Below are 26,073 nucleotides of genomic sequence, written 5' to 3'. Positions count from 1 at the left end.
ATATTTTGAATCCTCAGTCAATGTGTCTTGTTTTTCACAAAGAAGTTGGGAAACAGCATCAGAACAGAGGCAAATTCTGGCAACAAACTGTAAGGTTTCTATTGTTGTATTTTCACATTTGTGCTGAATGTGCACCTGAAGAAATTCTCCCTCTTGAGCCAGACAGATAGCACTGCAGGTAATCCTTAATATCAGCAAAACTGTACTTTAACAGCAGTTTAAGAACAATGGAATGAACAACAGGATTTCGATCAACTGCTTCATCAAGTGGTGAATGATTACTGATAAAGTACTGATCTTTCTGTGAGTTATTGGTTTGCCCTGACTTTTGAATAACTAGCAGAGACAGCAGATCACCGACCACTTCTTTGTTGGTGGCAAGTCATCTTTGAAGCAGACCATGGAAACCGAAGCTATGAAAAATGCGTCACACCTCTTGTGAAATATGACTAATTTTGCTGCAGCTTCACTTATTTCTTCTGTTACTGCTGGTACATAATCATCATCTAGAGCAGTACGGCACAGTGGGCAGAATTGTTGTCCTGATTCAAGCCACCGCTTTATACATTTTAAACAGTAAAAATGATCACATGGAAGCAGGATGAGATTGTTGAGTTCTCCTAAGCAAATTGTACATTCTTTCAGATCATACCTGAAGAACAGACATCCTGCACTATTTTTACAGTCCCTGAGGATCTGAACCACAGCCCGAAAGAGCCCTCAGGATCTCACATCAGAGTTACTGTTCAAACTCTTTGCAAGTTGACCAGCGTAGAATGCAACCTTGTTCTCCAATTTATCATGGATTTCTTTAACTCCCAAAATGATGTGTTCCACAGAAAGTGACAGCATCTCTGTCTTCTCCTGAACATCTTCCCAGCACTCCTGTTGAAACACTAGCTCAAAGATATGAAGCACGAATAGAAGATGGAAAGTTATATTACGATAAGAGATGCTATCATAAAGGTCAGGCTATCTATTTAAAATCTAAGGAGAATACAAAGATTGACTGTGTAATTAGCTCAGTTGTAACAAATGAGATATGGGTAAGGAAGACAAGTGATAGCACAAAGATGCGTATATATCTAGGACAGCTGCACAGAGGAGTCTTCTTTATACGGAGGCGATCTGCTGCCTAGAACTCTTAGCAAGTTGGGGGCGCACATCTTCTTAACTCCCTATGCTCAGAGGTCAACTTTTCATGACTTTTATATGGAAATCTGTATTAAAACAAACAAGTTTATTAACAGTCATTACCCAGAGAGGCCGAGAAGATCCCCCCCCCAAGAGACTTGAGTTATAAATGGGTCTTAGACCAAAAGTAAAAAAAAGGCTTGTTATAATTTGATATTATTACATAACTTTGTTATAATTTGGTATTATTACGCTACTTTGTTATAATTTGATATTATTAAGCTACTAAGTAAACAAACAGTAGGCATTTGTATGTTAAGGGTAAACATATTTGTTTAGCATAGTGCCCCAGTAAAAAAAAACAGTTGATACACTATTAAAATAAAAGGGGAGGAGTGTACCGTATAGCCTACAGTATAATAAGGGACTGCTTTATGTTTTAGTAACACGTCATTGAATGTGCTATTAGGCGCGTATTGATCTGTAGGTGTGTGCCGAGTTCAGTTTCTGCCAGTAAAGAACCATAAACCTTAGCTGCCGTCTCCAGCGTTTTTATTATTAGCATTGTTGTGTAACCAGGCCACATACACAACAAAGAGAAAATCCAAAAATCTGAGATGCAAAGGGATTTGGGAGTCCTTGTGCAGAACACCCTAAAAGTTGATTTGCGGGTTGAGTCAATGGTGAGGAAGGCAAATACAATGTAGTATTCATTCCAAGAGATCTGGAATACAAGAGCAAGGATGTGATGCTGAGGCTTTATAAGGCACTGGTGAGGCCTCACCTTGAGTATTGTGAACAGTTTTGGGCTCCTCATCTGAGAAAAGATATGCTGGCATTGGAAAGGGTTCAGAGGAGGTTCACAAGGATGGTTCCAGGAATGAAAGGGTTATTATACGAGGAATGTTTGTTAGCTCTAGATCTGTACTCAGTGGAATTTAGAAGGATGGGGTGGGGTGGGGTGGGGGGACCTCACTGAAACCTTTCAAATGTTGAAAGGCCTAGGCCCTGGATAGTGTAGATGTGGAAAGGAAGTTTCCCATGGTAGGGGAGTCCAGGACAAGAGGACACAGCCTCAAGATAGAGGAGAATCCATTTAAAACAGAGATGTAAAGAAATTTCTTTTGCCAGAAGGTGGTGAATATGTGAAATTTATTATCACGGGCATCTGTGGAGGCCAGGTTGTTGGGTGTATTTACAGAAGAGCTTGATAGGTTTTTCATTGGACACATCATCAAAGGTTACAGGGAGAAGTCCGGGGAGTGAGGCTGTGGAGGGGAGAAAAGAATCAGCCAGGTCTGGATGGCTGAGCAGACTCAATGAGCTAATTGGTCTAATTCTGCTACTCTGTCTTATGGTCTTATCCTTTATTGATCCCAAAGGAAATTACAGGGTCACAGTAGCATTGTGCACAGATATACAAATATACAAATATTAGAAGAGAAGTAAGAAAGAATAAGAAAACAAATGACCTCAAATAGTCTAACAGGAGGGTGTCATCACTTCCCCAGCTATAGGTTGACTCATTACAGAGCCTAATGACTGAGGGTAAGAATGACCTCATATTGTACTCTTTGGAACAGCGCAGTTGTCTTAGTCTGTTACTAAAAAATGCTCCTCTGATCAGCCCAGGTGTTATGCAGAGAATGTGAATCATTGTCCAGAATTGACACTTGTGAAATCAAAAAAACATGATCCTCACAGTGCTGGCAGAGCAGACTTGATGGGCCAAATGGCTTAATTTTTCTCCTAAGTTTTATAGTCTTATATACAACTCTGATTTATTTTCTTGTGGGCATTCACAGTAAATAGAAGAAACACAATAGAATCAATGAAAGACTGCACCCAACAGGATGGGCAACAACCAATGTGCAAACAATAACAACAAACTATGCAAATACAAAAAGGAAGAGAAGAAAAAAAGAAGTAATAATAATAATAATTAAATAAGCAATAGTTATCAAGAACATGAGATGAAGAGTCCTTGCAGGTGAGTCCATAGGTTGTGGGCACAATTCAGTGATGGGGTGAGAGAATTTGAGAGAAGTTATCCCCTCTGGTTCAAGATCCTGATGGTTGAAGGTTAATAACTGTTCCTGAACCTGTGGCATAGGTCCCAAGGCTCCTGTACCACCTTCCTTCTTCCTTCTTCATAATGGCACTTACAGTATGTGCTGGATCTAGCACAGATCCTTGGAAATAATGACACTGAGGAACTTAAAGTTTCTGGCCCTCTCCACCTCTGATCCTCCAATGAGAACTGGGTCACGGACCTCCAGTTTCCTCCCCCTGATGTCAATAATCATCTCTTTGATCTTTCTGATATTGAGTGAAGGTTGTTTCTGTAGATCCATCCAGCTAGATTTTCAATCTTCCTCCTGTAGACTGATTGGTTACCACTTTTGATTTGGCCCATGACAGTTGACAAACTTAATATTGGCATTGGAGCTGTGCTTAGCCTCACAGTCATAAGCATAAAGTGGATAGAGCAGCATGCTAAGCACATAACCTTGTGGTGTACTTGTGCTGAGGGAATCTGTGGAGGAGATATTGTTACCGATCTTAACTGGCTGGAGTCTGCGGGTGTGGAAAATGAGGATCCAGTTGCACAAGAAAGTATTGAGGCCTAGGACTAAACCTATTGATTAGCTTTGAGGGGTGATAATTTTGAATACTAAACTACAGTCAATGAAGAGCATCTTGATGTATGCATCTTCGCTCTCCAGATGTTCCATGGTTGAATGAAGTCATATAGTCATAGTCATACTTTATTGATCCCGGGGGAAATTGGTTAAAGAGCCAATGAAGTAGCATCTGCATTTTACCTGTTGTGACTGTAGCCAAAATGGACTGGATCCAAATCGCCTCTCAGACAGGAGTTTCATCACCAAACTCTCAAAACACTGCATCACTGTGGACGTATGTGCTACTGAACAATAGGTGTCACACTTGAGGCTGCGAAACAAGATAAGAGCACATGGTATTACAGAAAAATACTAGCATGGACAGAAGATTTGCTGATTGGTTGATTGGCAGAAGGCAAAGAATTGGAATAAAGGGGACCTTTTCTGGTTGGCTAGTAGTGCTCTTTGGGGGTAGGTGTTGCGTCCACTAATTTTCACATTATATTTTAATGATATGGATGATGGAATTGATGGGTTTGTGGCCAGGTTTGCAGATGATACAAAGACAGGTGAAGGGGCAGGTAAATTTGAGGAAGGGCTTGAACATATCAGAAGAATGAGTTAAAGAAGTAACAGATGGACTTCAGTCTAGGCAAGTGTATGGTCATGCAGTTTAGTAGAAGGATAAAGACATAGACTATTTTCTAAATGGGGGAGAAAACTGAAAATTCAGAGCTGCAAAGGGACTTGGGAGTCCTGGTGCAGGATTTCCTAAAGGTTAACTTGTAGGGTGGGTCAGTAGGAAGGAAGGCATATGCAATGTTAGCATTTGTTCAGAGAGGACAAGAATATAAAAGCAAGGATGCAATGCTGAGGCTTTATAAGGCTTTGGCCAGACTGTATTTTGGATATTTTGAGCAGTTTTAGACCTCTTATCGAAGAAAAATGTGCTGGCATTGGAGATAGTGTAGACGATTGTCAAAGATTGCAGAGAGACATTGATAGGATGCAGAAGTGGGCTGAGAAGTGGCAGATGGAGTTCAACCCGGAGAAGTGTGAGGTGGTACACTTTGGAAGGACAAACTCCAAGGCAGAGTACAAAGTAAATGGCAGGATACTTGGTAGTGTGGAGGAGCAGAGGGATCTGGGGGTACACGTCCACAGATCCCTGAAAGTTGCATCACAGGTGGATAGGGTAGTTAAGAAAGCTTATGGTGTGTTAGCTTTCATAAGTTGAGGGATAGAGTTTAAGAGTCGCGATGTAATGACGCAGCTCTATAAAACTCTGGTTAGGCCACACTTGGAGTACTGTGTCCAGTTCTGGTCGCCTCACTATAGGAAGGATGTGGAAGCATTGGAAAGGGTACAGAGGAGATTTACCAGGATGCTGCCTGGTTTAGAAAGTATGCATTATGATCAGAGATTAAGGGAGCTAGGGCTTTACTCTTTGGAGAGAAGGAGGATGAGAGGAGACATGATAGAGGTGTACAAGATAATAAGAGGAATAGATAGAGTGGATAGCCAGTGCCTCTTCCCCAGGGCACCACTGCTCAATACAAGAGGACATGGCTTTAAGGTGAGGGGTGGGAAGTTCAAGGGGGATATTAGAAGAAGGTTTTTTACTCAGAGAGTGGTTGGTGCGTGGAATGCACTGCCTGAGTCAGTGGTGGAGGCAGATAAACTAGTGAAGTTTAAGAGACTACTGGACAGGTATATCGAGGAATTTAAGTTGGGGCTTATATGGGAGGCAGGGTTTAAGGGTCGGCACAACATTGTGGGCCGAAGGGCCTGTACTGTGCTGTACTATTCTGTGTTCTATGTTCTATGTTCTATGATCCAAAGGATATTCACAAGAGTGACCCCGAGAATTAAAGGATTAATGCATGAGGAGCTTTTGATGGCTCTGGTTCTGTATTGACTGGAATTTAGATGAAGTTGGGGGGAGACCTTATTGAAACCTATCAAATATTGAAAGGCTTAGGTAGAGTGGATTTGGAGAGTATATTTCCTACAGTGGAAGAGTCTGGGAACAGAGAAATAGCCTCAGAATTGATGTGCATCCCTTTAGAACAGAGATGAGGAGAGATTTCTTTCGCAAGAGAGTGGTTAATTACACGTGATTAACCGGAAATGAATTCATTGCCATTGACAGCTGTAGAGGCCAAATCATTGGGTGTATTTAAAGTGGGCATTGATAGGTTCTTGGTTAGTCAGGGCATCAAAGGTCATGGGGAGAAGGCAGGAAAATGGGGTTGAGAGAGATAATGAATCAGCCTTGATCAAATCGCGGAGCTTTATAAACATAGAGCAACATAACATAAGATATAATAAGGTGGAATAGGCAGAATGAAATGGCATCCTTGCAAGTGGAAGGGAGGGGCAATTATTGTTAAATTAGCTCTGGAAATCTGTGGGATTACAGTGGAAGTTTGTGGATACTCTATCCCTGAGTTGGATACACAGTGAACCAGAAAGGGAAAAGAAGGATCTGAAATGGAACACAGAAAGGTGAGTGCAGGGTGGAAATTTGTTAGTTCGGCATGAAGCAGCACCAATGCACTTTGATGTACTGGGAGGACAAATTTCTATGAAGCTTGTTATGACAGGAACAAAGACTGTTTTGTGTTTTACCCTCTTTTCATGGTAGAGATCACAAATGACTTTTTAGAAGTGTTTGGAAGAATAAAATGAAGAATTGAAAATAATCGGTAGTAATATAAAAATGCTGGAGAAATTAATGTCACAGAAAACTAAGAAATCCCTAGTGCCTGCTGAGCTGCATCTCAGAATACTATGAGAGGTACTGTAGCTATGGAAATAAAGGATACCTCCAACATTTTATAGTAATGGAGCAGTCTTTGAAGATTGGTGGCAAATGATTTGAAAAGGAGCGAAGGGGAAAAGTAGGAACTGCAGAATTCAACCCTTACATTAATGAGAGGAAAATGCTTAGAGTCCATTCTAAAGGAAGAGATTATAGGATATTTAGAAAATATAATTGGGATTACATAAAGTGGATATAACTTTATGAAAGAGAAATCATAGTTGATAAATGGAAATATTGAAGATGTAACTGGTGGAATAGATAAGGGAGAACCAGTATGCTTGGATTTTCAGATGTCTTTTATATACTAAATAATCCCTGGCCCAGGCATTTGTCCCCACAAGCTTCAAGATGGTCACCATCGTGCCAGTGCCGAAGCATTCCACTGCCACAGGCCTGAATGACTTCCGTCCAGTTGCATTCACCCCCATCGTTGCAAAGTGCTTTGAGAGAATGGTTCTATCACATCTGAAATTCTGACTGCCCACTACCCTGGACCCCCATCAATTTGCCTATCGCACCAACAGGTCAGCAGAGGAAGCCATCTCCACGGCACTTCACTCTGCCCTGGCCCAGCGGAGCTGTAGTAGAGCGTGTATCAAGCTTCAAGTTCCTTGGTGTCCACATTTCCGAGGATCTCACCTGGTCCCCGAACTCCTCCATCCTGATCAAAAAGGCGCAACAGCGCCTTTATTTCCTGCGGAGCATCAAGAAAGCTCACCTCTGTCCTAGGATACTGATGGACTTTTACCGCTGTACCATTGAGAGCATGCTCACCAACTGCATCTCAATGTGGTATGGCAATCGTTCTGTATCAGACTGCAAAGCACTCCAGCGTGTGGTGAAAACTGCCCAGCGGATTATTGGCACCCAATTGCCCACCATTGAGAACATCTACCATAAACGCTGCCTGGGCAGGGCGAAAAGCATTATCAAGGATGCATCTCACCCTAACCATGGACTTTTTACTCTCCTCCCATCCGGTAGGCGCTGCAGGAGTCTCTGCTCCCACATCAGCAGGCTCAAGATGAGCTTCTTCCCTGAGGCTGTGACCCTGCTGAACCTCACATCACAGCACTAAGCAGTATTGCACCCATATTGTTCTGTCTCAGTACTTTTATATTTGTGTGCTGTAGCACTTACTTTTTATTCACAGTTATTTTGTAAATAACACTATTCTTTGCATTTCTGGTCAGATGCTAACTGCATTTCATTGGCTTTGTATCTGTATTCAGCACAATGACAATAAAGTTGAATCTAATTTAATCTAGTAAGAGCTCAGGGTACCAAGCTAAAACACCTGAGATCGGGGCTAGTATGCTGACATGAACTGAAACAAAGTAGAAGTAAATAGATGTTTTTCTGGATAGTAGACAGTGACCATCGGGAGTGCCTGATTGGCTGCATCACCGCCTGTTACGGGAATTGCAAGGTATCTGACTGCAAGTTCCTATAAAGGATTGGGATAATTGCTGAAGGAATCATTGGAGTCCCTCTTCCAACCATCAGAGATATTTATCAGGAGCACTGTGTATGCAGGGCCTTGGCATTGTTGATTCCTCCCATCCATAAAACAATTTATTTGACCCCCTGTCATCAGGCAGGAGGTACCGTAGCATTGGGACAAGAACTGTTAGGATGGGAAACAGCTTCTTCATTTAGGCTGCCAGACTATTGAACTCCCTGCCACCAGTTATCACATATGAGGCACCAGTAGTATTATACTGTTTACTTTTTAACTTGTGTTGTAAATTCACCTTATTATTTGTTAATCTATTTGTGGTAATATCTTCTTTATGGGTTGTGTGTGAGTTATATTTACTGTGTTGTGCACCTTGGTCTGAAGGAACATTGTTTCATTTGGCAGTACAGTTGAAGGACAATAAACGTGAGCTTGCATACTACAGGGATCGTAGCTACTCATAATAAAGATAAACAATTTGGTTACTGTGGTGTTTGCTGATGATCAGAATGAGGGAAGTTTGTGAGAATGATGTAAACAGGCTTCAAGGCAATTCAGACTCCTTGAATGAATGGGTAAATATTTGGCAGATGTAGTGTGGTGTAAAGTTATCCGTATGGACAGCAAAACCTAAAGTAATGTACTATTTAAATTCTGAAAGCTTTGGAAATGCTGCTGTACAAAGGGACTTGTACCCATTCACTGAAAGCAAATGTGCACGCAGTTCGGAAGGGAATGGTGAGAGTACATCTTGAATAATATGTGCCTTTTTTGTCTTCCTACCAAATAATTCAAATCAAGATCATTTAATGTAATTTCCTGTCGAAATATCATGTCATTTCAAACTAATCCCTTGAACATGAAGTCTAACAGGAGGCGGATCAAATGGCCTGCAGCTATCATGACTTCACTGTGGAAGCAGTTTGATGAAGATGTTAACCAAATTCTGGAGGCAATGGCAAAGGGAGGGGTTGATAGGAAGCTGCAAGCCATGACAACAATTATTGTTGGTATCGCAGCTGCCCAGTCAGTGGAGGTTGGTTGTAGGGGATTCGTAGCCCGTTCTTTAGTTAGAGCCTTTAGCATTTTGGGCATCGAGGGAGAGAGGAAGAGGAGAGCCATCCGCAGTACCACCGATGCGGCAGAGAGGGCCTCAAGATGGCTGTGGCTCAAAAGAGGGGAGCCATGGAGTCATAAGTAGCCAGCCATCTGGACACAAGCTGGGGTCTGATCAGCCCCGGCTGGGTCACCTGGAGGAGGTTGTATGATGTTGAAAGACCCGAAACACCCGATGATTCGAGGAACATCACTGAAGATGTGTCCAGAGGCATCAATAGATGTATGTACACAGCCTGTATACAAGTGTAAAGGAGAACAAAATAATTGTTACTCCAGATCTAATGCAGCACAATAAATTCACAAAAGATAAAAATGCATTAATAGTAAATACATAAGATAGCTTAAACACCTAGAATAATTGAGGACCTCCAGCACCCAGGGTATGCCCTTTTCTCACTGTTACCATCAGGTAGGAGGTACAGAAGCCTGAAGACACACACTCAGTGATTCAGCAACAGCTTTTTCCCCTCTGCCATCCCATTCCTAAATGGACATTGAACCCATGAACACTACCTCAGTTTTTAAAATATATATTATTTCTGTTTTTTTTGCACGATTTTTAATCTATACAATATATGTATACTGTAGTTTATTTATATATTATTATTTTCTTCTTCTATATTATGTATTGCATTGAACTGCTGCTGCTACGTTAACAAATTTCACGACACATGCCGGTGATAGTAAACCTGATTCTGATTCTAATTGTATGTCCATACAATTCGATGCTAGGCTGTACATAAGGTAACTGCTGGGAAATAATAAAGTTGTGGTGGAGTTAGTGGGTGGAGGTGTTGATCAGCCTTACTGCTTGGGAAAAGTAACTATTTTTGAGTCCGGTGATCTTGGTATGGATGTTATACAACCTCCTCCCTGATGGCAGTGGGAAAAACAGTCCATGAGGACGGTGGGTGGGATCCTTCATGATGTTACATAGAAACATAGAAAACCTACAGCACAATACAGGCCCTTCGGCCCACAAAGCTGTGCCTACCTTAGAACTACTTAGGCTTTACCCATAGCTCTCTATTTTTCTAAGCTCCGTGTAGCCATCCAGGAGTCTTTTAAAAGACCCTATCGTTTCTGCCTCCACCATCGCCGCCGGTAGCCCATTCCATGCACTCACCACTCTCTGCGTAAAAAACTTGCCCCTGAAATCTCCTCTCTACCTACTTCCAAGCACCTTAAAACTATACCCTCTTGTGCTAGCCATTTCAGCCCTAGGGAAAAGCCTCGGACTACCCACACGATCAATGCCTCGCATTATCTTGTATAACTCTATCAGGTCACCTCTCATTCTCCGTCGCTCCAAGGAGAAAAGGCCAAGTTCACTCAACCTATTCTCATAAGGCATGCTCCCCAATCCAGGCAACATCCTTGTAAATCTCCTCTGCACCTTTTCTATGGTTTCCACGTCCTTCCTGTAGTGAGGCGACCAGAATTGAGCACAGTACTCCAAGTGGGGTCTGAACAGGGTCCTATATAGCTGCAACATTACCTCTCGGCTTGTAAACTCAATCCCACGATGATGAAGCCAATGCACCATATGCCTTCTTAACCACAGAGTCAACCTGCACAGCAGCTTTTAGTGTCCACAGCACAAAATAATCTGCAGATAATCAGTCCTGACGAAGGGTTCCAGCCTGAAACATCGACCGATCTTTTTCCACGGATGCTGCCCGACCTGCTGAGTTCCTCCAGCATGTTGTGAGTGTAGCTTTTAGTGTCCTATGGACTCGGACCCCAAGATCCATCTACGGCTCTACCTTCATCAATGTGTTTAGTCACATCCTCAAAAAATTCAATCAGACCTTTGACAAAGCCATGCTGACTACTCCGAATCATATTATAAATAGGCATCCATTAGTCTCGTGAGACCATGGATTTGCACCCTGGAAGGTTTCCAGGGCACAGGCCTGGGCAAGGTTGTATGGAAGACTGGCAATTGCCCATGCTGCAAGTCTCCCCTCTCCACGCCACCGATGTTGTCCAAGGGAAGGGCACTAGGGCCAATACAGCTTGGCACCAGTGTCATCGCAGAGCAATGTGTGGTTAAGTGCCTTGCTCAAGGACACAACACGCTGCCTCAGCTGAGGCTCGAACTAGTGACCTTCAGTTCACTAGATCGACGCCTTAACCACTGGACCATGCGCCATCAGTAATTATATCTCTCCAAATGTTCATAAATCCTGCCCCTCAGGATCTTCTCCATCGACTTACCCAACACTGAAGTAAGACTCACTGGCCTATAATTTCTTGGGCTATCCCTACTCCCTTTCTTGAATAAGGGAACAACATCAGCAACCCTCCAATCCTTTGGAACCTCTCCCGGCCTCATTGATGATGTTACTGGACATTTTCTGGCATCTTCCTGTATATTTGTCCTTGATGGTGGGTAGGGTGGTGCCATTGATTCTTTGGGCAGTTTTGACCACCGTTCGTAGAGCTCCTGTCCACCACAGTGCAGTTTTTGTACCAAACAGTGATGCAGCTTGTTAGGATTCTCTCTATTGGACATCTATAGAATGACATGCGGATGGATGTTTGAAGTCCAGCTCTTTTCAGCCTCCTCAAAAAGTTAAGACATTGATGAGCTTTCTTGACTGTGTAGGATGTGTTCCAGGACCATGAGAGATTGTGTGTACTATGCACTCCCAGGAGTTTGAAACTGCCCACAAATGCTGCTGATGTAAAGGAGGTTATGAGTGGTGCGAGTTCTCTGATGTCAATAACCATCTTCTTTATCTTGTTTACATTAAGGAAGAGGTTATTTTCCTGGCACCCAGCCTCAAACTCTTCCATCCCCTCTCAGTAGGCCATCTCATCGTTGTTTGGTGATAAGATGATAAGACTATAAGACATAGGAGCAGAATTAGGCCAACTGGCCCATCGAGTCGGCTCCATCATTCAATCATGGCTGATCTTTTTTTCTATCTCCTCCTTTACCCCAGTTCCCGGCCTTCTCCCCATAACCTTTGATGCCATGTCCAATCAAGAACCTATCAATCTCTGCCTTAAATGTACCCAACGACCTGGCCTCCACAGCTGCATGTGGCAACAAATTCAACGAATTCACCAAATTCATCACCCTTTGGCTAAAAAATTTTTTCCACATCTCTGTTTTGAAAGGGTGCCCCTCTATTCTGAGGCTGTGCCCTCTTGTCCTAGATTCTCCCACCATGGGAAACATCCTTTCCACATCTACTCTGTCTAGGCCTTTCAACATTCAAAAGGTTTTAATGAGATCACCCCTCATCCTTCTGAATTCCAGTGAGCACAGACCCAGAGCCATCAAATGTTCCTTGTATGATAATCCTTCCATTCTTGGAATCATCCTTGCAAACCTCCTCCGAACTCTCTCCAGGGCCCCACTACTGTTGTGTCATCGGCAACGACGATGAGATTGCTCAGGTGTTAGGCCATGCAGTCATGTGTCAGCAGAGTGTACAGCAGTAGGCTCAGCACACAGCGCTGGGGGACACCTGTGTTGGGATGATGGAGTGGGAGGAGCGGTTGTGTACCCTGACCATCTGAGGTTTGTTGTTAAGAAGTCCACCATCCAGTTGCATAATGGTGTATTTAGACTGAGGAATAGGAGTCTGTTTACTAAGGTCTGTTCTGTGACACAATAGTTTTGAATGTTGAACTGAAATCCAGAAGCAGAACTCTGACATAGGTGTCCTTGTTTTCTAGGTGTGTCAGGGCCAGGTGCATGACAAATGCAATGGCATCTGTCGTAGAATGGTTCTGTCAGTAAACATACTGGTGAGTGTCCAGCATGACAGGAATGGATTTTTAATATGTGCCATTATCAGCTGTTCAAAGTGCTTCATGATGATTGGCATCAGTGCCACTGGGCAGTAATCATATAGTTGTGAAGGTGTAGAGTTATTTGGTACAGGGATGATGGTGGTTGATTTGAAGCATGTGGGGACAGCAGCCTGGATGAGTGAAGCATTGAAGTTGTCAGTGAGCTGGTGTGCACACTCCCTGAGTACTCAGCTTGAGATGTTGTCTGCCTGTTCATAATGAATTGTGGAATAGTCTCAAAAGGTTTATAGCATCTACTCTTGATTTATTTTATTTTTTCTGAAGAAATGTAGAAAATAGTGAAATGGATGAAACCAGAAACAAGAGCTGTCAATTTAAAATATTCCCTAATAAATCTAATTATAATTTAGAGGAAACTTCTTTGCCCATTCTGGTTAAAAAGAAAAAAATCATGACAAGAGAGAGGATAGGGCAATAGCATAAATGTTTCAATGGGTGAGTGAGTAAATCGAAGCTGTTGATGGGTATAGAGGTGGCAGGGTGGGAAGAGGTCCAAAACCAATATGGCATTGCAGATGGGATAGCCAGTTTCTATACTAAGTGCTTCTGCCACACCAGACAAAAAGATGATGGAGCAGTTAATCTCAGTATTTTTTATGTGCATTACATTTCATGGCAGGGTATCTGACTGCAGTTCCCTATGAATTGTAAGGCATCTGACTACATCCTCACAAAGGATTGCAAGGATTGTTCAGGGAATCATCCAGGTCTCTCTTCTATCCATCAAAGATATTTATCAGGAGTGCTGCACATGCAGAACCCTTAGCTTTGCCAATGTTCCCTCCCATCTGTCCAACAATCTCTTTGAACCCCTCCCATCAGGCAGGAATTGCTGTGGCATGGTAGTGCAGTGGTTAGCACAACACTTTACAGTACAGACGACCCGGATTCAACTCCCACTGCTGCCTGTAAGGAGTTTGTATGTTCTCCCCGTGGAATCTGTGGGTTTCCTCTGGGTGCACCAGTTTTCTCTCACAGACCAAAGATGTACCAGTTAGTATGAAAATTAGTCATTATAAATTGTCCTAGTGTTGGCGCGTGGCCAAGTGGTTAAGGTATCGGTCTGGTGATCTGAAGGTTGCTAGTTCGAGCCTTGGCTGAGGCAGCACGTTATGTCCTTGAGCAAGGCACTTAACCACACATTGCTCTGCGACGACACTGGTGCCAAGCTGTATGGGTCCTAATGCCCTTCCCTTGGACAACATCAGTGGCGTGGAGAGGGGAGACTTGCAGCATGGGCAACTGCTGGTCTTCCATACAACCTTGCCCAGGCCTGCGCCCTGGAAACCTTCCAAGGCGCAAATCCATGGTCTCACGAGTCTATCAGATGCCTATAAATAAATTGTCCTGTGATTGGGCTAGGTTAAATTGGGGGACTGGTGAGTGGTGCAGCTCGAATGGGTGTTGTGTAATAACCCAGATCTTATTAGGGAGCTTAACGTAAAGGAATCCTTAGGAGGTAGTGATCATAATATAATTGAATTCATACTGCAAGTTGAAAGGGAAAAACATACCTCACATGTATCAGTATCACAATGGAATAAGGGATTTACAGAGGCTTGAGAGAGGAGCTTGCTGAGGCGGACTGGAAGAGGATACTGGTGGTGATGAAAGCAGAGCAGAGATGGCTGAAGTTTCTGGGAATAGTTCACAAGGTGCAAGATAGATAGGTTCCACAGAGCAAGAAGTTCTCATATGGCAGGGGTAGGTAACCGTGACAACCATGGCAGATAAAGGAAGTTTAGGACAGCATGAAAGCCAAGGAAAGGACCTATAAGGTAGCAAAAGTGAGTGGGAAGTTAGATGATTGGGAAGCTTTTAAAATCCAACACAAGGCAACTAAAAAAGCCAAAAGAAAGGAAAACATAGAACATAGAATAGTACAGCACAGTACAGGCCCTTCGGCCCACAATGTTGTGCCGACCCTCAAACCCTGCCTCCCATATAAGCCCCCATCTTAAATTCCTCCATATTCCTGTCTAGTAGTCTCTTAAACTTCACTAGTGTATCTGCCTCCACCACTGGCTCAGGCAGTGCATTCCACGCACCAACCACTCTCTGAGTAAAAAACCTTCCTCTAATATCCCCCTTGAATTTCCCACCCCTTACCTTAAAGCCATGTCCTCTTGTATTGAGCAGTGGTGCCCAGGGGAAGAGGCGCTAGCTATCCACTCTATCTATTCCTCTTATTATCTTGTACACCTCTATCATGTTTCCTCTCATCCTCCTTCTCCCCAAAGAGTAAAGCCCTAGCTCCCTTAATCTCTGATCATAATGCATACTTTCTAAACCAGGCAGCATCCTAGTAAATCTCCTCTGTACCCTTTCCAATGCTTCCACATCCTTCCTATAGTGAGGTGACCAGAACTGGACACAGTACTCCAAGTGTGGCCTAACCAGAGTTTTATAGAGCTGCATCATTACATCACGACTCTTAAACTCTATCCCTCGACTTATGAAAGCTAACACCCCATAAGCTTTCTTAACTACCCTATCCACCTGTGAGGCAACTTTCAGGGATCTGTGGACATGTACCCCGAGATCCCTCTGCTCCTCCACATTACCAAGTATCCTGCCATTTACTTTGTACTCTGCCTTGGAGTTTGTCCTTCCAAAGTGTACCACCTCACACTCTTCCGGGTTGAACTCTATCTGCCGCTCCTCAGCCCACTCCTGCATCCTATCAATGTCTCTCTGCAGTCTTCGACAATCCTCTACACTATCTACAACACCACCAACCTTTGTGTCGTCTGCAAACTTGCCAACCCACCCTTCTACCCCAACACCCAGATCGTTAATAAAAATCACGAAAAGTAGAGGTCCCAGAACAGATCCTTGTGGGACACCACTAGTCACAATCCTCCAATCTGAATGTACTCCCTCCACCACCACCCTTTGCCTTCTGCAGGCAAGCCAATTCTGAATCCACCAGGCCAAACTTCCCTGGATCCCATGCCTTCTAACTTTCTGAATAAGCCTACCGTGTGGAACGATGAAATATGAGGGCAGACTAATATAAAGCTTGATACCAAAAATCGTTTTCAGTTATTTAAAAAGTAAGAAGGGAGATGAGAGTCGATGTTGGACTACAGGAAAATAATGCTGGTGAGGTAGGTATATGGGACAAAGAAATGTCAGATGAACTTAATGAGTACTCTGCATCTGTCTTCACTGTGGAAGACACTAGCAGTGTGCCAGAGGTCTGTGAGTGTCAGGGAGCAGGAGTGAGTGTCATTGCTATTACAAAGGAAAAAGTGCTAGGCAAAGTCAAAGGTCTTAAAGTGGATAAATCACCTGGGCCAGATGGACTATATCCCAGAGTCCTGAGAGAGGTTGTTGAAGTGATAATGGATGAATTGGTCATGATCTTTGAAGAATCATTTGATTTAGGTATGGTCCTGGAGGACTGAAAGATTGCAAATGCCACTCCACTGTTTAAGAAGGGAGGAAGGCAAAAGAAAGGGAATTATATGCCAGTTAACCTAACCTAATTGGTTGGGAAAGTGTTGGAGTTTATTATTAAGGATGTGGTTTCAAAGTACTTGGAGACTAAAGATGAAATAAATCAAAGTCAGCATGTTTTCTGTCAAGGGAAATCTTGCCTGACAAAGCTGTTAGAGTTCTTCAAGGAAGTAACAAGTGGGATGAATAAAGGAGAGGCAGTGGATGTCATTTACTTGGATTCTCAGAAAGCATTTGATAAGGTGCCACACATGAGGCTACTTAACAAGATGAGATCCTATGACGTTACCGGAAAGATACTGGCATGGATAGTGGAATGGCTGACAGGCAGGAGGCAGCGAGTGGGAATAAAATGGGCCTTTTCTGTTTGGCTGCCAGTGACTAGTTGTGTTCCTCAGTGGTCAGTATTGAGACCACTACTTTTCACATTGTTTGTCAATGATGTAGATAATGGAATTGATGGCTTTGTGCAAAGTTTGGAGATGATATTACGATAGGTGGAGGTATAGATAGTGCTGAGGAAGCAACGTGATTGCAGCAAGACACAGACAAGTTGGAAGAATCGGCAAAAAGTAGTCTTTGGAGTACTGCAAGTCTGTGTCTTTGCTATTGCCTTGCTCACGCTTGAGTGCTCGGTGGCAGGTGCCGATGCTTTTTTATTGTCGGTGGGGATTGTTGCTTGCTGCCACTCACATGCGGGAGGGAAGGAAGCTGGGGGGACTTTGGGGTTCTAAAGTTTAACTGTCATTCATTTTTTGGAGACACTCCTCTGTTTTGATGGATGGTTGCGAAGAAAAAGCATTTCAGGATGTATATTGTATACATTTCTCTGATATTAAATGTAGCTTTGAAACCTTTGAAAATGTGGCAGATGGAATATAGTGTCGGGAAATGTATGATAATGCATTTTGGCTAAAGGAACAGTTGTGCGGAGAATTGGGAGAATATTCAAACATCACAGGTGCAGAGGGGCTTAGGAATCCTCATGCAAGACTCCCAGAAGATTAACTTACAGGTGAGTCTGTGGTAAAGAAGGCAAATGCAATGCTGGCATTTATTTCAAGGGGAATAGAGTATTAAAGCAAGGAGATAATGCTGAGGCACAAGTCAGGCCACACTTGGAGTATTGTCAACAGTTTTGAGCCTCATATCTCAGAAAGGATGTGCCGTCATTGGAGAGAATCCAAATTGGATGATCCAGAGAGGATGATTCTGGGAATGAACAGGTGAACATATGAGGAACGTTTGGAAACTTTAGGCCTGTACTCACTGGAATTTAGAAGAATGCAGGGGGATCTCATTGAAACCTACCAAATGTTGGAAGGACTAGATAGGCTGTGTGTGGAGAGGATAGAAATACAGTTGTATCACTGTGAGTAATGCTTCAAGGTCTGGCTATGATCATTACTGAAAACAAACTGGCGCCAACAGAATCACACTCAGAGTATGTGATATCACGTCTCAGAACTGTCTGTGGTGTTTCAGAACCTAAGCATTGCCTGCGGTCCTTTCCAGTGCCTTGTGGAATCGTGTCCATTCTCAAAAATCAAGTCAAGTGTCAGTGTCGGTCTTGGATTGAGACATGAATCCACAAACTTGCATGAGAGTTCTATAAACTGAGCCATTTCAGAATTAGAATCAGAATCAGGTTTATTATCACCAGCATGTGACATGAAATTTGTTAACTTAGCAGTAGCAGTATAATGCAATATATGACAATATAGAAAGAAGAAAAAGTAAGTAAATCAATTACTTTAAGTATATATGTATATTGAATAGATTAAAATATTGCAAAATCAAAAAAGTGAGGCAGTGTTCAATATCCAGTTAAAAATCATATGGCAGAGGGGAAGAAGCTGTTCCTGAATCGCTTCGGGCATGCTTTCGGGCTTCTGTACCTCCTTTCTGATGGTAACAATGAGGAGAATGCATGCCCTGGGTGATGGGTGTCCTTAATACTGGATGTTGCCTTTCTGAGGCACCATTCCTTGAAGATTTATTTTATATGTACCAAATTTCATGCCTTAATGTATTCACTTCTTGGCAAATACTATAGAAACAAAGCTACTGGAAGAGCATGATAACTTGTATACCAGACTCTCAATTTCCTTGGTTAGGCAAGCACGTCACTTGCCAGTTTGCTCTTTGCTATATTGGATGCTGTATATTCACCATTGTTCTTATCACACCATGGGTAAGGACACTTCACCTCATGTTCTTGATATGTATTACTTATTTATCTGTGATCATTATTTCATCTGTGTTTTTCTTTTTGGATATGCACTGTTTGGATGAAAAAAAACCGTAAGACATATAAGCAGAATTAGGCCATCTGGCCATTCCCTTCTGTTAAAAAAATACTTACTCTGAAATAAACAAACCTTAAGTAGCAAACAAATTAACATTGATGCATAAATTTTAAGCTTATGTCAGCATTTAGAATTGGATGTGTAGATATTTGGAGATAAATATTTGGCCATTGTAAGTTGGCACTATAGTGTTTTCAGCAAATAGCCATTGTGCATTTGAGTCTAAATAGCACGGGAAAAACCACCTTTTGTGACCTCTGGGTTTTCAACAATTATGGCTAATAACTACTACTACGTCGACTCAGGCCTAGGGGGCCGACATCAGGCACAATGACGGACTCTCCACTTCTCCCTCTCCCTCATCAGTGTGTTCAGTTCATCTACATCAGCCGCACCGCTGTCTTCTGGGAGCGTGTAGACCATAGTCTTGGGAGGGTGCCGAGGGTTCATCCTCCCATGCATGGGCTCCCTTATGATGACTAGGCTGGCAGGTAGCTGGTGGTGGCATAGACAGTGCCCCGCTAATTGCAGTCTTCTCGCCTTGATTTAGTGGTGAGAATCGGTAGGTCATCATAGAGCTTGACGTTCATCATGTGCTGTTGTCAACGCAAGTCAAGAGCCATCCGGAGCATTCGTGTATAGCAACCATCTAGAGACTTTCGCATAGTCTTGGTGTGTGTCCACGTCTCACATCCGTACGTGAGAATGACTGCTATGAAGATCCTCTTTTTAAGCCCTCTGGTCAGGTTCGTCTTTCAGATTTCCTTCATGTTGTTCATAGCCCTCCACGCCAGGGCTAACAAAGTATGTCTCAAATGTAGAGGCTTAACAAACAGCATATTGATAACAAACACCAAAGGACAATTTATCATATTGTATTAGTGGGGTGAAACATTAGCTTGGATACCTAGGTGAACTCTCCTACTGTTTTTTGAAATTGTGCTTTAGATTCCTTTCTTGCATCTGAGATTTATAACTAATATCTGGAACGCTTACTTGGTGAGATCTATAAGCAGTGATTGTACTGATTTTTTTCAATACAGTGTATGTAATATCAACACCAGGATCTCAAGTTCAAGTTTAAGTTTATTGTCATCTGACTGCACACGTATACAATCAATTGAAACAATGTTCCTCCAGATCTCGGTGCACACACTAAATGTATATCACACACAGTACATCAATCAAAAAATACTTGAAAGAAGTTAATAAAATATAATTCAAAATGCATATTGTGCTCAGCACAGGTAAACAGTTAGCAGTAAACAGCACAGTAAATAGCTCGCAGTCCTAGTGTTGAGACCTTAGTGGTGGTAGGGTATTCATTAGTCTTACAGCCTGAGGGAAGAAGCTGTTACCCAGTCTGGCAGCCCTAATTCTGATGCTCATGTACCTCTTTCCTGATGGTTGTTGATCAAAGAGATTGAGGGATAAATGGTAAGGATCCTCAACAATGCTTCGGACCCTTCATATCCAACGCTCCTACTAAATGTCCCAAATAGGGAGGAGGGAGACCCTGGTGGTTCTCTCAGCAGATCTTACTATCCTATCAGAAACTACTGAATCTGATGTTTTCAAATGGTCTTTAGCTTAACTGAGCAATGATTCCAATTATACAGCAATATAAATATATTTGCCTGGTATACATAAAACCTTTTGAATAAGCCTGACAATTTATGCATCTTATGATTTGCTGGTTTATTTGTGGTAATTTTGCTTTTGTGTTGTATTGGAGTTAAGCAGTATGTACTGTGATGTGCACCTTTGTCTGGAGGAATGTTGTTTCATTTGGCTTATGATCAGAATCAGAATCAGAATCAGGTTTTATTATCACCGGCATGTAATGTGAAATTTGTTAACTTAGCAGCAGCAGTTCAATGCAATACATAATATAGAAAAAAAATAATAAATGAAATAAAAATTATACTAATAAATAATTAACACTTAGTCCTCTTTTATTGTCACTTAGAAATGCATACATGCATTAAGAAATGATTCAATGTTTCTCCAGAGTGATATCACAGAAAACAAGACAGACCTAAGACTAACACTGACAGAACCACATAATTATAACATATAGTTACAGCAGTGCAAAGCAATACCATAATTTGATGAAGAACAGTCCATAGGCGCAGTAAAAAGATAAGCCTCAAAGTCCCTGAGTTGATCGACTCCCGAGTCCCCGATAGCAGGCGGCAAAAGGGAGAAACTCCCTGCCATAAACCTCCAGGCACCGTCAACTTGCCAATACCTTGGAAGCAGCTGACCACAGCCAACCCTGAATCCATCCGTCCGAAAACTCCGAGCTTCCGAGCAGCCTCTCTGACACAGCCTCCCGAGCGCCATCCTCTGCCAAGCGCCTTCGACCTCTCCCCGGCTGCTGAAACACGCAAAGCCGATGATTTCGAGGCTTTCAGCTCCAGAGATTCCGGTTACCACACAGTAGCAGAGGTAGCAAAGCAGACATTTCAGAAGTTTTCCAGATGTTCCGCTATGCACTCACGTCCGTCTCTATCAAATCAGAATTGTGCACGGTCCCCTACTTGACAGATAACAGATATTCATCACCGGAGAGGCCGTGCGCGCTGTCATCGCATCGCCATCAATTACAGTATACATATATTGAATAGATTAAAAAATGTGCAAAAGCAGAAATACTGTATATTAAAAAAAGTGAGGTAGTGTCCAAGGGTTCAATGTCCACTTAGGAATTGGGTGGCAGAAAGGAAGAAGCTGTTCCTGAATCACTGAGTGTGTGCCTTCAGGCTTCTGTACCTCCTACCTGATGGTAACAATGGGAAAAGGGCATGCCCTGGGTGCTGGAGGTCCTTAATAATGGACACTGCTTTCTGAGACACCGCTCCCTGAAGCTGTCCTGGGTACTTTGTAGGCTAGTACCCAAGATGGAGCTGACTAGATTTACAACCCTCTGCAGCTTCTTTTGGTCCTGTGCAGTAGCCCCGCCCCCCCCATACCAGACAGTGACGCAGCCTGTCAGAATGCTCTCCATCGCACATCTATAGAAGTTTTTGAGCGTATTTGTTGACATGCCAAATCTCTTCAAACTCCTAATGAAGTGTAGTGCTGTCTTGCCTTCTTTATAACTACATCGATATGTTGGGACCAGGTTAGATCCTCAGAGATCTTGACACCCAGGAACTTGAAACCGCTCACTCTCTCCACTTCTGATCCCTCTATGAGGATTGGTATGTGTTCCTTTGTCCACAATCAGCTCTTTCGTCTTACTGACGTTGAGTTCCAGGTTGTTGCTGTGGCACCACTCCAGTAGTGGGCATATCTCACTCCTGTACACCCTCTCATCGCCACCTGAGAGTCTTTTCTTGTCTTGTTTGGTAGCTGATCCAAACCAGACAGTGATGGACGAACAGAGAACAGACTGAATTATTCCTGAATAGAATTGAATCAGCAGCTCCTGAGGCAGGTTGTATTTCCTGAGTTGACGTAGGAAATACAACCTCTGCTGAGCCTTTTTGATAAGAGTGTCTGCGTTGGGTGTCCACTTCAGGTCCTGGGAGATTGTGACACCCAGAAACCAGAAGGTCTCCACAGCAGACATAATACTGTTGAGTATAGTGAGTGGGGGGAGTACTGGGGGGCTGCTCCTGAAGTCCACTGTCATCTCCACAGTCTTGAGCGTATTTAGCTCCAGATTGTTCTGACCACACCAGAGGGCCAGCCGTTCCACCACCCATCTGTATGCAGACTCATCACCGTCTCGGATAAGGCCAATAACAGTTGTGTCGTCTGCAAACTTCAGGAGTTTAACAGATGGATCCTGTGAGGTGCAGTCATTAGTGTAAAGGGAGAAGAGCAGTGGGGAGAGCACACATCCCTGGGGGGCACTGGTACTGATTGTCCGGGTGCTAGAAATGATGCTCCCCAGCATCACTTGCTGCACCCTGTCAGTCAGGAAGCTTGTGATCCACTGACAGATGGTGGGGGAGACAGTGAGCTGGGTGAGTTTGGAGTGGAGGATTTCTGGGACGATGGTGTTGAACGCTGAGCTGAAGTCAACAAACAGGACCCTCGCAGAAGTTCCTGGGTTGTCGAGGTGTTGTAGTATGTAATGCAGTCCCAGGTTGACTGCATCATCCACTGACCTATTTGCCCGATAAGCAAACTACAGGGGGTCCAGCAGGGGGCCTGTGATGTCCTTCAGGTGAGCCAACACTAGTCTCTCAAAGGACTTCATGACCACAGATGTCAAGGCAACAGGCCTGTAGTTATTTAGTCCCTTGATAGTGGGTTTCTTAGGAACTGGAATGATAATGGAGTGCTTGAAGCAATGAGGGATTTTCAAAGAGGGCATGGAAGGCTTTGAGTTCATCTGGTAGTGAAGCATCGCTGCCATTCATGCTATTGGGTTTGGCTTTGTAGGAAGTAATGCCTTGCAAACCCTTCCAGAGTTGCCGTGCATCTAATGTCGCCTCTAACTCGTTCAGAATTGTCTCTTTGTCCTTGAAATAGCCCTCTGCAAATCATACCTGGTTTTCTGGTACAGGCCTGGATTGCCAGACTTGAATGCCACAGATCTAGCCTTCAGCAGACAACATACCTCCTGGTTCATCCACAGCTTTTGGTTTGGGAATGTACAGTAAGTCTTTGTCGGCACACACTCATCTACACAGGTTTTACAAGCGCCGGTTGTGCATGCAGCCTGTTACCGTTGCTCCATACTTTCTTACTTTTAAACTTTTTAACTTAGTTATTTGTCGTATTTTTTTCTCACGCTAACACGTCAAAGCTGCACCCTCTCTAACATGCTGGTGGAGAGAATTTTACTTGTTTTTTTAACGCTGGAAATAGTTACATTCGGACACGTCTCGTTAGCGTGGCAGCAGGATGGCCGCACTGTTTACTCCAGGGACCAGCTGATTGCGCTCATGCCTGCCGGTTCAGCGAACAGAGCGGCGGACATCCCGGCTGAAATCTGGAGGAAAACACACAGAGGATGCAGAGGGGGATCAAAAAGGCATGGGAAGAGGACCAGGTCGAGACAACAGAGGCTTATGGAGAAGAGAAGTTATAAGCCGTGTCTCCCCTCTCTCATCATGAGAAATGTGAGGTCGCTGGGGAATAAAATGGACGAACTGATGGTGCTTGTCAGGAGTCAGAGAACATTTTGGGGGAGCAATGTCATGTGCTTTACTGAGATGTGGCTGCACGAGGACATACCCGATCAAAGCGTTTCCATAGAGGGCTTCCAGACCGTTCGAGCTGACCGGAATTGCACTGAGAGCGGTAAGCGCAAAGGAGGGGGGCTTGCGGTTCTGGTAAACAACAGATGGTGCAATCCTGGGCATATTATGATCAAGGAACGTGTTTGTAGCCCGGATATTGAACTTTTTGCTGTTAGACTCCGGCCATATTATTTGCCAAAGGAAATCTCGCATGCAATTGTGGTTGTTGTGTACATTCCTCCCTCTGCCAACCCGATGTCAATGTGTAACATCATTTACACCATCATAGCCAGATTACAAACCCAGCACCCAAGTGCCCTCATTACCATCTCAGGTGACTTCAACCAGGTTACCATGGCTAGAACACTGCCCAACTTCACGCAGTATGTGAGCTATACAACCAGAGGGGAGAGGGCTCTGGATTTGATGTACGCTGACGTTAAGGATGCATACAGCTCCTCTCCCCTCCCCCCATTGGGAAGGTCAGATCACAACCTGGTGCATTTAAAACCCTGCTACGTGCCTCTGGTGAAGGGTAAACCTGCAACCTCGAGGACAGTGAGAAAATGGTTGGAGGAGGCTTATGAGGTGCTCCAGGGTTGTTTTGAGGTGACAGACTGGCAGGCACTCTGTGAGCCACATGGAGAGGATATTGATGGGCTCACAGAGTGCATCACTAATTACATCAACTTCTGTGTGGACTGCAATGTTCCGACAAGAACTGTCCTTTGTTATTCAAATAACAAGCCATGGGTGACAAAGGACATTAAGGACATCCTGAACACTAAACAGAGGGCGTTTAGAGATGGAAATAAGAAGGCGCTGAGGGCAATACAGAGGGACCTGAAAGACAGGATCAGGGAGGCTAAAGACAGGTATAGGAGGAAGCTTGAGTGGAAACTCCAGCAGAACAACATGAGAGAGGTCTGGAGGGGGATGAGGACCATCACTGGGTTCCGGCAAACTAGCAACAGAGGAGCTGAAGGCAGTGTGGACAAGGCCAATGAACTTAACCTGTTCTTTAACAGATTTGACATTGTGGCCCCTGCTCATCCCCCACATGAGCCATCTGTTGTCGGCCCCCAACCAACACATATTCCACTCTCCCCTCCTACCCCTCCTCACAGTCCCCCACCCTGCTCTTATGACTATACCCCTTCCCCACACGAAACCACCACGGTGGGCTTCACAGCTGAACAAGTGAGAAGACAGCTGAAACGTCTCAACCCAAGCAAGGCTGTGGGGCCGGCTGGTGTCAGTACCAAGGTGCTCAAAGCCTGTGCCCCTCAGCTATATGGAGTACTTTGCCATGTATTCAACCTGAGCCTGAGGCTCGGAGAGTTCCTGTACTGTGGAAGACGTCCTGCCTCGTCCCTGTGCCGAAGACGCAGCGTCCCAGCGGCCTCAATGACTACAGACTGGTGGCATTGACCTCCCACATCATGAAGACCCTGGAGAGACTTGTTCTGGAGCTGCTCCAGCCTATGGTCAGGCCACACTTAGATCTCCTCCAGTTCGCCTACCAGCCCCAACTAGGAGTTGAGGATGCCATCGTTTACCTGCTGAACCGTATCTACGCCCACCTGGACAAGCCAGCGAGCACTGTGAGAGTCATGCTTTTTGACTTCTCCAGTGCGTTCAACACCATCCGCCCTGCTGTGCTGGGAGAGAAGCTGACAGCGATGCAGGTGGACGCTTCCCTGGTGTCATGGATTCTTGATTACCTGACTGGCAAACCACAGTACGTGTGCTTGCAACACTGTGTGTCCGACAGATTGATCAGCAGCACTGGGGCTCCACAGGGGACTGTCTTGTCTCCCTTTTTCTTCACCATTTACACCTCAGACTTCAACTACTGCACAGAGTCTTCAGAAGTTTTCGGATGACTCTGCCATAGTTGGATGCATCAGCAAGGGAGATGAGGCTGAGTACAGGGCTACGGTAGGAAACTTTGTCACATGGTGTGAGCAGAATTATCTGCAGCTTAATGTGAAAAAGACCAAGGAGCTGGTGGTAGACCTGAGGAGAGCTTAGGTACCAGTGACCCCTGTTTTCATCCAGGGGGTTAGTGTAGACATGGTGAGGATTACAAATACCTGGGGATACG

The 26,073-nt window shown here is 43.9% G+C and overlaps 1 protein-coding gene across 3 annotated transcripts in view; it reads left to right on the top strand.

The window, feature by feature from the left end:
• Window positions 1-26,073, top strand: part of ppp4r4 (protein phosphatase 4, regulatory subunit 4) — a 267,838-nt gene that overhangs the window by 78,375 nt on the left and 163,390 nt on the right. The window lies entirely within an intron of this gene.

This window comes from Mobula birostris, chromosome 1, assembly GCF_030028105.1.
Source record: "Mobula birostris isolate sMobBir1 chromosome 1, sMobBir1.hap1, whole genome shotgun sequence".
In the NCBI taxonomy this organism is placed as follows: Eukaryota; Metazoa; Chordata; class Chondrichthyes; order Myliobatiformes; family Myliobatidae; genus Mobula; species Mobula birostris.
The sequence above is the reverse complement of the archived record's forward strand: the minus strand, read 5'-3'. Positions and strand labels throughout refer to the sequence as shown.